This window comes from Hyaena hyaena, unplaced genomic scaffold, assembly GCF_003009895.1.
Source record: "Hyaena hyaena isolate Hyena2069 unplaced genomic scaffold, ASM300989v1 scaffold_2, whole genome shotgun sequence".
NCBI lineage: Eukaryota > Metazoa > Chordata > Mammalia > Carnivora > Hyaenidae > Hyaena > Hyaena hyaena.
In genome coordinates, this window is record NW_024080634.1 from 7,572,764 (window position 1) to 7,592,565 (window position 19,802).

General features: G+C 46.1%; 1 protein-coding gene across 3 annotated transcripts in view; it reads right to left on the bottom strand.

Annotated features, from left to right (window-relative positions):
• ERG (ETS transcription factor ERG) overlaps positions 1–19,802 on the bottom strand; it is a 112,081-nt gene that overhangs the window by 62,538 nt on the left and 29,741 nt on the right. The gene's annotated exons all lie outside the window — the stretch shown is intronic.

A 19,802-nucleotide genomic window follows, 5' to 3' on the forward strand; every position in this document is an offset into this window, starting at 1 on the left:
TATCTGGGATCACTGATGAGTTCTTTTTCTCCCTTACATTCTATTAATATCTTTTGTCCTTTGTGTGATTTGGTGCAAAGAAATAGAAAATATTCATCACTGTTGGTCATTTTTGTGGGGCTCTAAGTCAAACAAGTGGTTGACCTATGGCCACACGTGTATTCTATTCAGCAGATCGGCAATGGCAAATTAGATCTGGAAATTTCAATGGCTTGAATAATAGATACACCGTGCCATGGAAGGAGCTATGGGACAATCCAATTTTGGTTTCTCTAACAGACACAAGAAACCCAAGTGATAGCTCATTTTTATTTCAGTCCTTGGGCATCCACAGTTATTGCTATCAACTGATGAGAAGCAAACGCTGTTTGGGTCATAAATTTTTTTAAAGAAAAAAATGAAAATTTCAGGGTCGCCTGGGTGGCTCAGTCGGTTAAACATCCAACTTCAGCTTAGGTCACAATTTCATGGTTTGTGAGCTCGAGCCCCACATCGGGCTCGCTGCTGTCAGTGCAGAACCGACTTTGGATCCTTTGTTTCCCACTCTGTGCCTGCCGCTCTCCCCATGTGCTCTCTCTTGTATCTCTCGAAAGAAAGAAAGAAAGAAAGAAAGAAAGAAAGAAAGAAAGAAAGAAAGAAAGAAAGAAAGAAAGAAAGAAAGAAAGAAAAAGAATGGAAGGAAGGAAGGAAGATGAAACATTTTTTTTTAATGGAAATTTTGGTAACAGGGTGGGTGGGGGGCAGTAGAGACTTTAGTCCAAAATGTTTATCTCCAAAGGAGAGACTCTGAGATACAGAAAAGTCCAGAACTCACCTTGAAGGGAGCTGTGGAATTAGGGATAGATCGGACTTATGTTTTACTATCCACTCCCCTCAGCCTACAACGATGCCTTTCTTACATTTCTGAGTTTGGGATACTGTTTACATTAGCACTCCCTTCTTCTTCGAGTTGATATTCAGTAAATAAGGATGCTCCCTGTTAGTAACAGAGACTTACGAGGCAGCCTTTTGAAGATATAGACCTCTCTCCTCACAGAAGTATCAGGATTATTAGAGAAAACGTTGTAATTTCACAAAGCACCCCTCCAAACTCCGCTCGGCCACTGGAGGACTAACTCATAAGCACATGAATTCATTGCCCGACAACACTGCGCTATAAATCAGTGAGTAGGAAGAACCACCAGCAACAAACTCAGTGCTCTGGACATCAGAATGGCAGCCAGGTGCCTGTGCATATATACACCCCCCCCACCCTCTCTTCTTAAAAATCCCTAAAATCAGTTTGTGCAGTTTGTGCCGCTTGAGGCAAGAGTCAACTGGCGGTGGAAAAGTAACACAAAACATACGAAAGGACAGCTTGGGCCCACCAGGCAGCCACAATTAGACACAAGGAAGGAACCAAAAAACAAAAACAAAAGCAAAAACAAAACAAAACAAAAAAACGTAAGGCATCTTGAATCCACAGCAAAATCAAACACATCAACAACAGCAGCAATACAAGGCAGCTGCTCTGAAGCTCTGGGCCTAGGAGATGTTAGGGGGACCTGAGTTACATGGCTCTCTCTTCTGGTCACACGGGGAGTAAAGGAATCTAAGAATTTTAAATTCATAGACACGAGCTCATGAGTAAACTCGGCACCATGGATCTAGTGTAGTTGTGCTATTTTAAAAAGACATAAATCATAGCTTCTTATATAATTTTTGCAAAACTGAGTCTCCCTTCCCATAGCAGCACGTGGACAGAAAGGGTTCACGTGGTCAGAACAGGAAATGGGGCCGACGCCTGCCCCCGTCTCCTGCCTGGTCCCGCAGACGAGACCAAGTTCAGAGATAGGATAACACACTGTGCAAGGTTAGCGCCAGCTCCCCGGTGAAGAGAAACACGAATAAATGTGTGATTTGTATAAGAACTCAGCAGAAACAGGTGAAGGAGGAGGGATAGGCTAGGTTTTAAATTACAAGTGAAAAAGAAAAAAAGATCTTCCCGACAAAAAGAGTCACAACGTCAAAATATGAGTATACCTCCAAGATAAAGTAGGGTGGTTCTGCAAACAGTTCCAGGGACCAAATAAACGTAGCATAAGATTTTAAAAAGTGGACTGAAATAGTAGAACTAAGACAAGGCTCCAATGTGCGTTTGGAGAGGCAGGAACCCATTCTCACATCTGGCAAAGCCTTATTGCACCACATGGTTTTCTAAAGAAAGAAATCAAAGTTAATTGAGATCGATTTAGGGGGAAAAAAACTTACAAAAGCCAAAGATAAGGGAGACACACATCTTTTCTTCATATCTTAAAACTCCCCTCAAAGTTCACATTGCATAAAAAATGAGGAAGGTGGCGTGATTCAGAATATCAAAGGTTGCTTTTGTTCACTAGAGGAGAAAGGGCCCAAAAGTGAGGGAGATTCACCACAGACATTTCAAGAAGAGTGAAATCGAAGCCACATTCTGGAAAGATGGAGCGATAAAAAAGCATGCCCCGAAGTGATTCTAACTAGCCCAAAACTGCCAAGCCCTTAGCATTAAGCACAGGTCCGGAAGAGGAAACAAACAAAATCAATCTCTCTACCTGTCTCTGTCTTTCTCTGTCTCTGTCTGTCTGTCTGTCTGTCTCTCTCTCTCTCACACACACACAGTTGCCCACACATTTAACAACAGGAGAGTAAAAAGGAGCCTAAGGGTGATCGTCAGAGACCCGCTTCAACAAGGATAATCACTAAAAGTAACTGCTGCTCGTTAGAAGAAAACAAGCAAGAGACACCCCGGGCCAGCAAGTGCTTCTTTGTCCATCCAGCTGCCTTAGCTACATCCTCCCTTTAGCGCCGTGGGAATGACAGACGCTGATGCAGAGGAATCACCCCCTCTCCCCCCTTGGCAGCTCTGGGACTTCAAAGCGGGAGAGGATCTCGTCCCGCAGGATTAAAACCAGAACGGAGCTCTGAGCACAGGCTCGTAACCAGGAACACATGAGAAACCTCAACTCCAGCTTGGCAAGGGACTTCTGGCTGTAGCGGACGCTGTCCCGGCTGCTCTCTTCGTCTGGCCACCTCACCTACCTACCTGCCTACCTGCCTGAAGTGTCAGCAGATGCCTTAGGTAACATGCATAGGCTATGCTCTCAGAGCCTTCATCTGGCCGCACGACCTGGGAACTGCTTTGGCTGCCTTATAACAGAGAACTCCAAAAAAAAAAAAGTCAAAACCTGGCAGAAACGTGGCATAATAATTTAATAGGCCTGCCTCTATGTTACTATAAAAAGACCTGAACTTTAGATTGGTGTGTGCTAGTGTGTGGGGGTGTTTTCTCTGTAGCTCCAGGAAAGTTGGGATATTCCGATGTGGCAAGTGGCACACTACCAACCTCGTTTTTTATGAACTTAGGAGACACACATAAATTCAAAGCAAATTGCCCCCAAATTAAAGGTAGCGCTGTGTTAGTACTACAGTGTTTATTATTTCATAGGAACGTACCCAATGCATCAATAACGTACAAAGACCATTCTTTCAGAGCTTGGTCAGGGGAGAACAGATGACTGATAGTTGCAGAAACTGGGGAGCTCTCAATCAAATGATATTTCATAGTGTGAAACTAAAATTCGATTTATTTTCTTTAAAATTTTTTTTAAGGTTTATTCATTTTTGAGAGAGAGACAGAGCATGATGAGGGGAGGGGCAGAGAGAGAAGGAGACACAGACTCTGAAGCAGCTCCAGGCTCTGCACAGAGCCCGACATAGGGCTTGAACTCACAGACCACGAGATCATGACTTGAGTTGAAGTCGGATGCTTAACTGACTGAGCCACCTGGGCACCCCACAATTTATTTTCAAGTAACTAGATTTGGGTATGGGAAAGGATCCAAATGCTTCCATTCAAAAGATAATAATAAAAGTGGAATGCACTTTGTAAGCACACTGACATTTTCCGCAAAAGATGTCAGGGATCTTGAAACAGATGAATTCCTTTCTACAGCAGATGAATATTTTGAGAGGCTCCTATATTTCAAGTAAAAGAATCAGAAAATAAGGGTCTGGGCTCCTGTTTGCCTCTAATTTTGTGACCCCCGATGGCTAAAAGTACTAAGTTGTTAATCCAGAGAACCCAACATACTTAGATTTTCATGAAATCTGGGTTGGACATGGAAGCAAGTCTCCGAATGATCAGCCCTCCTTTATAACAGAAGCAAGTGGGACACAGAGACAAGTCCTTACGTGGTTTTCAAAACTTTGAGAAACATCCAGAACTCAGTGTCCATAGAAATTGAGTCCCAAACCCATCTCTCTCCAGCTTGCTCAAGGGCCACATGCCTCCAGTAGTTAGGAAAAACAAGTGGAAAAAGTCAATGGAACAAGCATGCTAAATATGATTGCGGTTGTGCCTCGGAGAACATTCTTAAAGAAGTTCTTGCTGTCACAACACAGTGTCCATTCCAGGAAGCCAGTGTCATCTGAAATCAGGAGCCAGGCTTTTCCACTGGGGTTCTCAGCCCATTACAACCCAGTACACAGCTCTTCCTTCAATGTCTCCCACATATAGCCCTGCAGAATCTGGTCCATCTCATAATTCCACACCCTACAATGTGTAAGGTATCTTTTAGCCACTTTCTCTGGATTCACACAGAGCTGATCCATCATAGAGTAACCAGGTTGCCCTGTGAATGAAGCAATTTGCATGCACATCCTTTTAAATGCTGTGCCACTGACCACAGCACTTTTCACATTTTCCCTGCTCCAAAATACGGATGCACATTACACTCAACGGCATGCCACTGGCTTGCTCATTGGCAGTGTGTCTTCCCCCTTGGAGGCAGATGAAATAATGGTTCGTTTTATAACGAGTGGCATCTTAAATGTATGAAATAAGGTCATTCAGTTCTGACAGAGCCCCGTACGGTCAACTGCCATTCGTGCCCCAGGACGAGAAACGAGGCCTGAGAAGTAGAGCGACGTGAATAAGGAGGACCAGGTAGAGCCAGGTTCTGGGGATCCGGAAAGAATCCCTCCTCAAGGTTGCACCCTCACCACTGCCTGGATGTTGCGAGAAGGAAGGAAGGTTGGGCTAATGGACTCAGTCTTGTCATGGCCATGGACAGAGTAGAGCTTTTATCACAGTAAGAGATGGGACTACCTAGAGAGAGGGAGGCTGCAGAGGGACTCGGTGGGAGAGGGTGAAGAAATAAATGCCCAGAATCCCAGGATTTAGGGTGGAATTAAAGCATCAGGAGAGGAAAGGAACCCTCTAAGTACAATAGGCTCTCCCATGAGCTGAAAAGCTACGTAGCAACAGGCCCCACATGCATTTCAGTATTTCTTTTGTGTTGTTGTTAATGCTTATTTATTTTTGAGAGAGAGAGACAGGGCATGAGTGGGAAAGGGGCAGAGAGAGAGGGAGACACAGACTCTGAAGCAGGTTCCAGGTTCTGAGCTGTCAGCACAGAGCCTGACGTGAGGCTTGAACTGGAGAACTGGGAGATCATGACCTGGGCTGAAATCGGACGTTTAACTGACTGAACCCCCCAGGTGCCCCCATTTCGGTATTTCTTATATAACCAACAAAGCTGTTGTTTGCTTTGGTTAATCAGATTATTCAGACTCAACTGATGGCCGTATATTGGGACACATTCATTCCGGGTGGACGCCTGACTTCTCTTAGTGAGTAATACACAGGAAGAATAGTGCAGCCAGGAACCCCATTTATAAATATGCTACAGCCCGTACCACGTGGTGGCCTTATATGGGTGTCTGCAGACCTAATGGTATCGGAAAACGATTTATTAGGTTGTCTCAAGCCCAACTGTTTATAGCTCCTCTTCAAGGCAGATCCCAGACCATAGATGTTTCTGGAAAGTCACCTCCTGCTAACATTTGGGAGAGAAAAAAGCAGCAATGCGCCTACGGGAGGCCTCCACCACCCCCACCCCCACCACAATTCACCCAACAACCACGCACCAATTGCTCAGGAGGTCTTATTCTGAACGTGTATGCTTCTGCATCCAGACAGAGTCAACATCTCAGGTCATAAGAAACTTCATCTGACCAGTGTCTCTTTTCATTATGACACACAAAAAAGCCAAACATTAAGTTACAGATGACTTGTCAAGCTGGGGGGTGAATCACCATTGCCTTTTCTTGATATTCTTTTTAACTCTTCAGTGTGGGAAACATTAAAATCACATATTAAATGTGGCATCTAGCTCTGTGTCACGTTTTTCTCATTTAACACATTGCTATTTTCGTCCTTCAAGAAATAAAAAAATCTTGGATTAACCTCAAAGGAAAAGTGCACGTAGGCAAATGAAGTCCATTGAAAGAGTGTATTTCTCCAATATGGTCTTGTTTCAGCATCAGACAAGCTGACAACGGGCAATACCAGCTCGAGACACAGGACTGGGGTGGAGATGGGGAGATACATTCAGATGTGTGTATACATGCCAACACACACAGATACACACCCACCTATCTGTCTACAATCTATCCACCCATCTATGCATCCAACCATCCATCATTATCTTTATTCATAGAGCCCTTGAGAGGACTTTCACATATTCCTCATCTCTCATAGACTCACCGGGCAGATGTTGCCTTGATGACACAAAGAACCTGAACTCTTTCCTTTCTGTCCTTCTCCATTCCTTCCTTTCTCATCTGGAAGGTGTTTGCTTCTGTTCAGCATATCCCTTCAGAAAACACTGAGTTAGGGGCGCCTGGGTGGCTTAGTTGGTTAAGCGTCCGACTTTTGCTTAGGTCATGATCTCGCGGTTCGTGGGTTCGAGCTCCGCGTCGGGCTCTGTGCTGACTGCCAGCTCAGAGCCTGGAGCCTGTTTCAGAGTCTGTGACTCCCTCTCTCTCTGACCCTCCCCTGCTCTCGCTGTCTCTCTCTCTCTCCTAGAAATAAATAAAACATTAAAAAAAGAAAGAAAGAAAGAAAGAAAACGCTGAGCTAGAGACGGCCCCCTCAGGACCTCCTGTAGAATTTCCATGCCCCGAACTCACTGGCTGTCTCCTTGGCTCTGGGCAGGTCTGGGTGCTCCGGGAATTCTCTTTGCTCAGATATGTCTCTCTCAACTCCCATATTTATTAAAATATAAGCATTTTCAGGGTGGGATCATTTATGCATTTGTTACTAGCATCAAAAGAGCTTCTTAACATCACATGTTTGCTGATGTTCATACTAAGCACTACAGGCATGAAATCAGGGCATCTGGGTGGCTCAGTTCATTGAGCATCTGACTTCAGCTCAGGTCGTGATATCATAGTTCATGGGTTTGAGCCCCCCATGCGGCTCTGTGCTGACAGCCCAGAGTCTGGAACCTGCTTCAGATTCTGTGTCTCCCTCTCTCTCTGCCCCTCCTCTGCTCGCACTCTGTCTCTCTCTCTCAAAAATAAATAAAAATTTACAAAAACCTTTTAAGTCATGAAATTATATTACACTTCCATTGTAATGCAATAAGTGGGGTCCAAAACTTCTATGCTATCACAATTAGGGACTCATGCTTGTGAGATCAATGGATTTTGCAGCCAATGATCAGGAATCCAGAGGCTAACTGTCCTTGACAATATGTCTGTAGTCACCCTCAAGGAGCCCATGACTGCAGGGTCTTGCCTTAAATCTGTGGAAGCATAAACCAAGAACTAACTCTATGGAGCCTGGAACATACAAATCAAATAAAGCTTCTCGGAAAATAAAATCTCCAAAGCAACAGAGAAGGCTTCATTGCGGAGCAGAAATCCTAGAAATACTATGGAAGGCTAGAGCTTCGCAGAAAAATTTCAAAGAAGGAATAGTTACATCTCACACGATGGAAACTCGATTTCCATGAACCTTGAGGAATTAAACACGCAGCACACATCATTTCAAAACGACTTCTGTCTCCTTGCCCAGAGCTGCGCAGGGTGCCCTTGGAAACATCGGAAAGAACTAAAGGAGACTCTTTCTCCCAGCAATGGAAGGGTGAAGGGCGCGTGGTCTCAGATGTGCAGGAGCATGACCTAGAGACCCGCCACACAGCAGAGGTATGCCATCGACTTTAATGTCTGCAAAGAGGGTGCATCTTACGTTAAGCGTTCTTATCACAAAAACAAAGAGGGAGGAAAGAAACTTTTGGGGTGATGGGTGTGTGTATGGCCCGGATTGTACTGCTGGATACTCTTCTCAGACTCATTAAGTTGTATACATTAAATATGCGTGGCTTTTTGTGTGTGCACCAAGCTCAATAAAAAGGTTAAGAAAGAACAAAAAAAAAGGAACAATGTGTACGCCATGTTAATAGCTTCTTTGTTCTCCTACAAAGAAATGTAGTTTTTCCCATAGGCTTCTTTCCTTCTTTAGAGATGAACTAAAAGTGTAAAAACATGTGTGGAAGCATCCTGTTTATACGTTTTAGGTCGGGAGGGAATGCAAAGATTACCATCACCGCCCCCGTAGACCAGCCTGCGCCCCCTGAGTCTGCGTGGGGGGCTGGTGTGCAATATTCTTCTTTGTTGTTCTAATCACTGCTGTCACCTAACACTCAGAGAATATTCATCCAAAGCCTTCATCTTATTTTTATCTAGTTTTATTTTTCAGTAATTCCTTGGAGATGAAAAGATTCTTTCTTTTCAGGTTCTATAACCACATTTAGGATAAACGTGGAGATGCACCACAGTGTAGGAAACAACACGGTGGACCCGAGCAGCCCCGGACCTGGGCTCCGAAGATGCAAGTATGAAGCTGGATTCCAACCCCGTCCTCTCTGCTACCTCAAGAACTTCAGGAACTGCTTCCTGCTCCAAGTCCCACAAGGAGCCCACTGAGAGCTTGTTAGAGACGCAGATTCTGGTCCCCAGCCCCGCCAATAAATAGAGTCCACTCGACAACAACATCCCATGTGATCCAGATATACTGTATCCTCGCATCAGCAAGTTCAAGTAGAGCTGCCTTACCCTTGTTGAAGTCTCAAGTTTTTCAACTGTACAGACGGCATTGAATCCGGCTGCCCACCTTCCAACCGGGGATGTTAACTGGACCCGAGGAGCTGGCATATGTAAAACGTTTTATAAACTTTCCTATTATATTTCAATGATGATCACATTACAGAAAATTGACGAGACTGACCCAAATGCTCCACGTGGTTCAAGCAGTGGTTTGGATTACCCGTTCCTAGTCTTGTCGTGCTAACAAGCCAGATGCCAGAAGAAATATAAAGTCTCTTGGGTGCCATTAGTTACTTCTCTTTGTAAAAACTACTCCTGAAAGTCATGTGTCTTTTTGTAATAGGGGGAGAGCATAAGCTAACACCTCTTCTTTGATGGTTAAGAGGGCATTAGTTATGTTAACCTCATGTTATTTAACCTTTTTGGTCTCTGATCAGTTATTGTGGAGTTTTCATTTGTAGTTCTGTATTAGTTTGTTTGATAGCAATTAAACATAAGCCTCGTGTGGGGAGGGATCTGGATTCTCTGGTCAAAACTATAGCCTCAACTTCTGGTACATTCCTTGGCATGCTGTTGGCAACTCTTTATATGATGAGTAAATGAATGAATGGGTAGATGGATGAAGAGATAAATGCATGGGTGGGTGAGTGGGTAGATAAATGGATGGATGGATGGATGGATGGATGGATGGATGGATGGATGGATAGATGGATGTATGGATGGAGATACCATGTTCTTATAACGTAATCCATATTTCTTTTCATGAAATAGCCCATGGCACACAATTGATATTCCTCAAACTCCCAAAAAGGTCTTCTCTCCTGGGATGTGGGATCCCTGATAGGTTTTATTTTAACTTTCCCTAACACCTCATGAGTTTTTAATAAACTTGTCCAAGGATGTGTTTCTACAGCAGCTGTGCTAAGAAACTCATGGGAGTCTGCTATCCTGATTTCTGCAGCTTACTCGTCCAGCCTGGAATGCACGTGATTCAGGTTTCAAGAGGCAGAGAGGATCCTCAGAACAGAACCAGGCCCACAGGGTGACAGAGTCTTTCGCATTTTTCCCCTGCTGGAATGGTCTTTTTCTGAACACCAAGGGAGAGATGGTACCTCGTACCTCTCATCTTTGGGAAGCTCCATGAAATACAGGCAGCCCTCTGCCTGGCCTTTGCAGAACCCACATGTGTACGCTAAAAATACACTGGTGCACATCTGGGATGTGTCTCCTCCGTGAATCTCTGACACATGGATTCATTGTTTTCGATAAAATTCCAAGAATTCTATTCATGAGAAAGTTCTGGCACAATGGAAAATGCTGGCAAGCACAAGATAGGAACAGCAGATGTCCCGGCCCCCACCCACAGGGCTGCTGTGGCTGGCTCAGCTCATTCCCATCAGGCTTCTATCTCGTGCCTGCAAACTTCCAATCCAAGCCTCTCTCTAAAAGGAGCACGAGAGCAGCCTCACATTCAAAACAAAATTGATGGGGTGTCTGGGGGGGCTCGGTCAGTTGTGCAGCTGACTCTGGATTTCGGCTCAGGTCATGAGGGTTAGTGCGGAGTGTGCTTAAGATCCTCCCCCCTCTCTCCTTTTGTCCCTCCCCCCTCCACTCTTTCTCTAAAATAAAAATTCAATAAACAAACAAACAAACAAAAATAAAATTGATGCAGTTCCTCCCAAATGTATGAGAGCAGATTTGACACATGGGGGTCTAACAGAGCAGCAAGAACGCAGGGTCCCGGTGCCAGATGTAGCCACCCACTTGGTGCCGCCACTTGGTGAGGCCCAACCACGAGGGCCACCACTCCTCAGCTTTGAAATGAGGGTCTGCTCTTCTGACATTTCCCAAGGTCCCTTCTTGCACCCAAATAAAATCTATTTTACTCAACCAGTGACATTCTGTTCCTTCCACGGCCAAATTGCAAGCTCCGCCCTCTCTATCTGTGGCCGCTTTCTCTGTCTCTGAGCAGATGTGGGGGGGGGAGGTCTCCCCTAGGTGTATCTAATCTCCCACCTGTGCAGTTGCCAAAAAGTTTTTATAAGTTCAAGTTAGAGGTGAGCTATAGGCTCCGTCCATGCAGCCCGCCCTCTCAGATTTTAATTCCCTGTGTCCCAAGAACATCTTCCTTGCTCACCATGAGAAGGTAGGCAAGACCTTGGGAACTCATCTCACGCCTTCAGGTGTGGTGAAGACCCAATCTGCCGCATGGAAACTCTAGGGCTCTTTGGCACATAAATCACACCACTAATAATAAAGTACAGTTCTATTAACCAAAGTCTACAGAAGCCAGGATGATCGGGTGAGGAAGTTGAGCGCATGTATGAAGTCCCCACTACTCACAAGGTCCAGAGTCCTCCTTCCTTCCCTCCCCACCCCCCATCCCCAAATAACTGTTGGCACAGACTGCATACCGTATACAGCAGACCCGAACGCGGACACTTTCTCCTTCTTAGACACCGACTCCCACTGTGGAAAGAGCCAAGTGCTCCCCCACCGTGTGGGTCTCATCCCTGCCAAACTCCTGCTTCGGCTCTGTGAGTAATGACGCCTCCCTCCCCGGGGCCGGGAGGCTAAGCCTGTGCTCTGCAGAGATTTTCCAGTACATAAATCTGCTCTGATTTCTGCACAGGCAGGAGCCCAAGTAGCCAGGGTATCTTAACCTTTGTTCGTGCTCTGGGCTGAGCTCACTCTTCTCCCGTGATGTAGTGTGGGGCACCAGAGGCACCCCGTGGTCGGAACACTTTTAACGCACCAACAAGCTGGCTGCCAATGAGACTTGATTTTTACGACTCTGGGAGCGCTGATCTCAAAACCTGTCACATTTGAGTTATTCGTTGTAATATTCCAATTCCAAACCACACATACATAGATCATATCCAACAGGGCTCTCTTGGAGTCCACCCTGCACCCCTCTGTAAATCGGTCTACACTGCAAGTCAGCATCGCTCTTTAAAAATCTGTAGGTCATTCATACCCAAGCCAGTCTAATTTCTGGAACAGCAGGTGGCCTGAAGATTTTAATGAGCTCTGTGCAAGGGTCTAAACTTTGGGTTTTGGGCTGGCTCCTTATTTGGAACCTCGTTACTGACTGCACAGAATCCTCATGGAGAAAGCAGGTCCACTGAGGTCCATGGGTGCCCGTCTTTTCCATGCAAAAGAGGAAGACCCCAGGCCTCAGAGTTGTGTGCCCTGTGGCCCAGGCCCGTGCTGAAGACTAAGACACCTGATGGATGGGGGAGACGTGGGCACCTGCTTGCCCAGCCCTGGTGCCCATGCAGAGTGAGCTCCTTTCGCAGGGGTGGGGTTTTATATGACTCCTCCACTCATTTTGCATGACGAGCCTTTGTGTGCATCACCTGCTGCTCTGTCTACTTAGAAAGGGCATCTGACCTAGACCCAAAGATGATCGCCTTCCCTGCCTTCCAACTGGGTAGATCTCGCGGATCGCGACTGCAAGCACAGGTGCGCCTTAAATTAACTTAAAAATTAAAACGAGGTATCCACAGCCATGTAACTGGAAGTCACAAAGCCACGTTGGCCCCTGCTCCTCCCTGAGCCACGAACTCCTGATCCCATACCAAGCAGACAGTCCCCCCTCTAAAGTCCCGTTCCGGCAAGAGGGGAAGGCAGGCTCCCACGGCACTGACATCCGAGGCTGGACCGTTACCCGTGCTGATGCAGAACTATCACAATCACGACACGCTCCCACAGGACCCATCCTCGCACGCAGGGCTCACTACTATCCACTCGATTTTCACTCTCGTTCATGTCACCACCCTTCATCTTTACTTCCAAGGAAAAAGAGCATCTGTGTGTCAGCAGGTGGGGGTGACAAAAACAGCCACACCCAGTTAAATACCGTTAACTGCTGAATGCATTCTCTTCTCCCACTGGTTCCTCAAACCTTGCAGTGAGGACAGACATTGCCCTCCTGGGCAATGAGCTGTTGGTAGCACCTTCAAATCTACACTTCCACCTTCTCTCTTTTACCCACCCAAGTGCAGGCCACAGACAACCTTTAAAATTCAAAATAAATAAGTACATCATTTGTGGAGTGAACTAGAACCCTGCTTTTCAAAGGCCGATGCTGGGATCAGCAACATCAGCCTCCCTGGGGACCCTGTTATAGACACCGAATCATCCTGTCCCAGAGCTGTGGAGTCTGAATCCCCACACACAAGACTGCTAAGGCGGACTGCATGCACAAGGAGGTTGGGGTAAAATGTGGTAAGGGGTCTGGAAAGAAGGAAAAGGCAGATCCGAGTGAGGAAGGCCAGGAGGAGAGGGGCAGACTGCTGTTTTTAATGTAGAGGAGTCAGCGAGCTTCTCAAGGGGGAGATGAGATGAGAGAGCCATCCCGATGGGCCCCTGGGAATGAGCCTCCCGGACCACTGAGGCAGCAAAGCCAAGGTGAGAGGGGGCATCCCGGTTTGAGGTGGGACACTGCGGTCAGGAGCAGCCAGGTAGGAAGTGCTGTCACCGGACAAGAAGGAGCGAGGCTGCAAGTCCTGGCTGAGGAGGGGACGCAGGTAAGGCTGAGGCTGGGCAGAGCTGTGGGCAGGACCTGGTCTCTTGGGAGCGAAGGAGAACCAATCCCACTAGATGCCCTCCTTCCTGGGAGGCACTATTATTTTTCTGGGTTCTGCCAGGAACGTTCTTTCTCTCTTTTAAGTTTTATTATTTTCCAAGCTAAATGTGACCTGAATGCATGTATTATGTATGCCGTGGGTACTACAAAAGCCACACCTAATAAAACATTATAGCCGCCATTTGTTACCTATACAATAGGAACTTCACTAATCATCATATACAGAAGCTTTGGGAACTCAGGATACCTGCTTTTCATTCAGAGAGCCTGAACCTGGCCGTGACTGCTTTTGGGCGATTGTGCACATTTAAGAAATATTTCCTTGAGGCTTTCCCCACCCATCTTGGCCACCTCCTAAAAAGGGCAGCCCTCAGGGAAACCAACCACTGGCAAGTAAAATGAACAACAAAGGGGTGCCTGGGTGGCTTGGTCGATTAAGCGTCCAGCTCAGGTCATGATCTCACAGTTCATGGGTTCGAGCTCTGTGTTGGGTTCTGTGCCAACAGCTCAGAGCCTGGAGCCTGTTTCAGATTCTGTGTCTCCCGCTCTCTCTGCCCTTCCCCTGCTCATGCTCTGTCTCTCAAAAATAAATAAATGCTTAAAAAATGTTAAAAAAATGAGCAACAGCACCAAAGACTTCCCTGGCCCTCAAGTCATGGCTCACCGGGGGCCGAGGGTGTGAGGGCTGCAGATTTTAATAGCTTTAGACAGTGAGCTCTTTCTGCTCACCTAAGCCACAGTGAAAGCTTCAGAGACAGAGAAGGGATTCCAATGACTAGCTATTTCCTCTTTAAACACAGGGATAAATTTGATTTAGGACAGAGACATTCAGAACCGCTTCTACTGAGCTTGCCTACGGAGAACCCTACATTCTCAAAGCTTTATTGGTGGAGCATGCAACCTCATTGATAAAGGGCGACTCCCCTCTTGCTATGGAATTTGCATCCAATATCAAAATTCCATACATAGTCTGTGTATTGGTTTTCCTAAGGCTGAAAAAAAAAAAACCACACAGGGGAGACATGGGGGGCTCAGTCAGTCAGTTAAGCTTTGGACTTCAGTTCAGGTCATGATCTTGAGGTCTGTGAGTTTGAGCCCCACATCAGGCTCTGTGCTGACAGCTCAGAGCCTGAAACCTACTTCAGATTCTGTGTATCCCTCTCTCTCTGCTTCTTCCCTGCTCATCTGTCTCTCAAAAATAAATAAACATTAGAAAATAAAAGTGCCACAGACTGGGTGGCTTAAACAACAGTGACTTATACTCTCACAGCCTTTGGAGGCTGAACGTCCAAAATCAAAGGGTTAGCAGGGCTGTTTCCTCCCGAGGGCGGCGAGGGAGGGATCTGCTCCCGGCCTTGCTCCTTGGCTTGTAGATGGCCATCTTCACCCCGTGGCTTCATGGAGTGTACGCCTGTCTGTGTCTGGGACAAGTTTCCCCTTTTTATGAGAACACTGGCCGTATTGGATAAGGGCCACCCTGAGGACTTCGTCTTTACTTGAAAACCACAGTGATGACTGGATCTCTGAATAAGGTCACATTCTGAGGTTCCCAGGGTTAGGACTCTAATAAATGAATGTTGGGGGGGGCACAATTCAGCCTATAACAGTGTGTGAGCAGAGAATGTGTCCACTACATTCACTGCTGTACCCTCCCCCCGCCACCACCTAGCACATTGTGAGGTACCAGACTAAGCACGATAGGTCAGTAGTTCTCAAAGCGTGTTCCAGTAACCTCATGGGCTCCTAAGACCCTTCCAGGCAATATGAAGGTCCACGCTGTTGTCATAACACACTAAGATGTTATCTACCTTTTCCATTCTGAGCCTCTCCCCGGAGTGCAATGATATTCTCCAGAGGCTGCAGGACATGGGATATCACAGTGGACTGAACACAGGAGCAGATACGAGAACGCAGCTGTCTTCTGTTAAGCCAGACATTAAAGAGATTTGCAAAAATATAGAACAATGCTGCTCTTCTCACTAAATATATTTTGGGAAATACACTTATTTTTCATAAAAATGTGTTCTCTACAGTAACGCATAATGAGTTTGTTACCGTTATTTTAAAATGAATTCATAACTAAGTGTTTCAAAAAAATCTCTGTTTTTCTTTCTAATTCAGTAAATGTCAGTAGATATAACCCATGTAAACAATGGCTTCTTAGCATCTTCAATCATTTTTTATATATTTATTTATTTTTGAGAGAGGAGAGAGAGAGAGCACGAGTTGGGGAGGGGCAGAAAGAGAGGAAGATACGGAATCCGAAGCTGAGCTGTCAGCACAGAGCCCAATGTGGGGCTCGAACTCACGAACTACGAGATCATGACCTGAGCCAAAGTCAGACGCTTAACTGACTGAGCCCCTCATGTGCCCCTTCAATCATTTTTAAAAGTGTACAGGAATCCTGAGCCAAGAGTGGGGACCACTGTTACAGAGATTCAACTAGTGCGGACACAGTTTATCTCCTCTGAGTGACTTACAGGCGTATGGCAATAACACACTTTACACAGAGCGTATTTTTAGTAGCTAAATGCTACAAAAAATGAAGCCTGTTGGCCATTCCCATTAGTTGACAACAAGGAATTCTCAGTAAAAAAAGAAGAAAAGCCAATGTGGAGCCTCCCAAGATAGCACTTAGCAATGTGTTAAATTTGGAACTTAATGCACTTAAAAAAAAACAAAAAACAGGAGTTCGGGATTGGCGTTTTCAAGCGTCAAAGCTGCCGAGTGCTGGTCCCCGGACTCTCTGACACCAGGCGGAATCTACCAAAGATGCAGACTGCCCACCCCCTGCTAGCTGCACGCCACCTACCTACAGCTGTTTTCAGCTGACTTCTGGAAAGCACTGTGTCTTCTGGCAAAATGGGAGGAGGTCTGTTGAAGGACCACAGACCAGCAGGAAGTGAGCAGACGCTGTAGACCACCTACCCGCTGCCAAGCCGGCTGTGGTTTGGGAGCAGAGCCAGCTGGGGAAAGATCCCTGGGGCCATGGGCTGCAGACCTCACGCACAGATGAGTCTCCCGGCTCGTCTGTCTTGGTTCACCTGGTGCGTCTCCGGACTGGGAAGCGGCACTCTCCAATGAATGCTAAGAACCACTCTTTTTTGTTTGTTTTTTGAATGACCAGGATATTTTATGTTTTCAACTCATGTCTTAAATACCTGGACATTGGAAGATTCTCCCTGTTTTTCTCCTTGCTGAACACTGCACGTGAAGCATTTTAAAATAGATTCTTGGGGCGCCTGGGTAGCTCCATCGGTTAAGCATCTAACTCTTAGGTCGTGATCTCATGGTTCATGAGATCAAGCTCCCCGTGGACCTGTGGGCTCACAGCACAGAGCCTGCTTCAGATTCTCTGTCTCCTTCTCTCTCTTCCCCTCCCCCACATTCTGCAAATAAATGCATAAATTCTCAAAAAGAAAGTAAAAATTAAAACAGATTTGCAAAGGCATTCATTCAATTCAAATAACCAGCAGTTGGGCACCCACAATAAGCAACACAACCACAATAGGCACCGGTGGTGGTGACAGAAAGCTGGATTATTCTCAAAGTCTTTATTTATTCTCAATAGACTGTAATTACTTCAACAGGGGGACAAAATGCCCTAAGAGAAACAAAGAAGATATTTTACCAGGATTAGGGGAATGGAAGCTCCTTGAGAGCAGGGATTTGTTTCCTTCTTTCAGTGATGTTTCTCTAGCGCTTGGGAAAGTGCCCACACACGGTGCACACTTGGTGATGACCTATTGTGTGAATTCGTTGCATGTGGGTGCTGAGGGTGGTGCCAAGTTTGCTGCCTGTCTGGAGGATGGAGGGAGGAGGGAAGAAGGAAGGAATTGGTGTTTGTTGTCCTTGAAGAATGGAGGGAGCTGGACACGTGGACACAGTGAGGAGCATTTTCAAGTGGAAGACCCATGAGAAGGAAGTGTAGAAGTAGGAACATCATCTGTAAGTGGGGGAGGGCCCAGGATGATGAGGGGCAGCCAAGCTGTGGAAGCTCAGATTGGATCCACAGACCGATCCTCATTTCTGAAGGCCGTGGATGCCCCATCCAGAGCCTGTCTTTCATTCTGCACAAAACACAGCTTTTTATTTTGTATTTCCATATGTCCTCCATCCTGGTCACCACTGTCTTACATCCTTCCCATCTGTGATATCAATCATCTCATCTAGTGTAGGGTCATATCCCTCCTATTTAGATGAGGCACGCACTTGGCTGTGATTTAGATGAATTTTAAAATGTAATTAGTTGACTTTGCATTAGTAGGAGTGCTTTAATTTCCTACATGGTGTACCTAAGATGGCCTCTCATGGGCTCATGGTCCCGGAAGACCCACTGTCCAATGGGAGGGGATATATGTTGGAAGCAAATAATAAAAGTCAGTGATTTAAAGAAAGCAAGTTTGGAAAATTCCATCTAAGGACGGGCAACTCTCCCTGGGGTAAAATGGCACTGAAATCCAAACAGGCACAGTGCCTATGCCTGTGGAGCATCAACTCTTACACATCTGGACCACGGCTTGTGTCAATCAGCTTCACTGACAGCTGGTTTGGGACTATGGTCTCTTCTGAATGTGGGACAATTTACAACACATTATGAGGTCATGTGTAAACTGAAAAGCAGGGCCCCTTTACAGTAATAATAATCCCACTGTGTCACCCTGCTGTCCCCAAAAGAAGCCCAGCTTGCCCGCATATATATCCTGGCCCCTAGAAACCCTAAGTCCTGCAAAGAGGGGTCTTGAGCTTGTTATTCGTGTTGACTACCCTTGCATTCACTTGTTAGGGACCTGAGCAAGAGCAGTGATTCCCAATCAACTGGAAGAGGCAGGTTAACCTTGGCAAAGGAATGGCCAACATCACTTGACTTTTGCAGAGAATCCTCCTCTTCTACTAATTCAAGAAACACATGGATGTGCTGTGGAGACTCAAGACCCAATCTTGGGATTCAAGTCCCCAAGTTAAGGACTCTGCTCTTTAAGTGGATGTGGCCCCACCCTGTATTTCAGAGAGAGCTCCGATATACCAGAGAGGCCATAAGCAAGAGGCACATCAACATTAATGCATGTGCCACCAATGAACCCTCCTGGGGAAGAATGTTCATTCAGAAGCATTAGAGGGAATGAGCTGGTGCCTTTCCCTGTTATCCCAAACTAATCTCCTTCCTCCTATCTGGCCCCAGGGCTTCTTCTGTACATTATACAGCTTCCGAAAAAGGAGTCAGGCACCAAAATGTGAAATCAGAACCACATATTTTTGGGGATCGAGTGCATTACACTAGCAAGTTAGGTGCAGTGGAGTTGGTATGTTCATGGGGATTGAAGAGAAGACGAAGAGGGGGGAGGTCAGGAGATAAGTCTGTGGGAAACCGACAGACACAGCGTAAAGGGTCTTGAAATTGCCAGTGTGTTCTGCACAAATCGCCAGGTTCAAAGGACGTGGACCTGGGGCCAGAGAAAGATATACTAATTTGCATTTTGACCACGAGGTTTCCAAGAATGAGTATTTCTATCTCAACACCCAACAACAGAAAAGCAGTACACATTCCAGACCCACAATCACTGGGTTAATTCCAAGTGAAGTCTGTATACCAACACAACATGCACTCTTTTCTAGCATGTGATGCAGACGTGAGCCTAATTAACAAAATACGCAAGCACACTGGCAGTGTGTCTACAGGCTGGTCACTCGCCTACATGGTTCCATGCACACCTGACTCATGGCCCTTCATGCTGTGGCCTGTTACCCACTCTAGGAGTTACTCAGGCCTTTGTCTTTCTCCCATCAGCTTCCTGTCTTCTTAAAACATTCACTGGCCAGCATCTGATGATCTGTAAAGGGGGAAAAGGTATAACTCCACTCAATCCATGTCGTGGTTTATCAGTGTTTCCAGTAAAAGGTCTGTGGTGGAGAGCCAAGGCAGTGAGATTTGTGGGTTATGCAGATCTGTCCCTTCCTTATTACCTAGAAGGTCAATCAATAATTCTTATCTCCTGACTGGCCTGGCCTGACTGATTTCTTACTCTCTCCCACTGGGCTTCCTGAGGGCCTGCTAAGATTCCTATAACTCTAAGCAATGGGAAAAACGTGTGCTTCTCTAGACACGGACAGGGAATCCGGGGTTAACATGGAACAGGTACCATGAACTTAATTGTTTTCTAACTATGAAAATTAAACGTGAGACAAACAAAGATTTTCTAAACTCCTTTAGCTCCAGCCTCAGCTCCTGAAGATCTTTTCCTTGACAAGAATCATGGAATGACTTTGGAGGTCTGACCGCCCCCATGAGTACAATGTGATG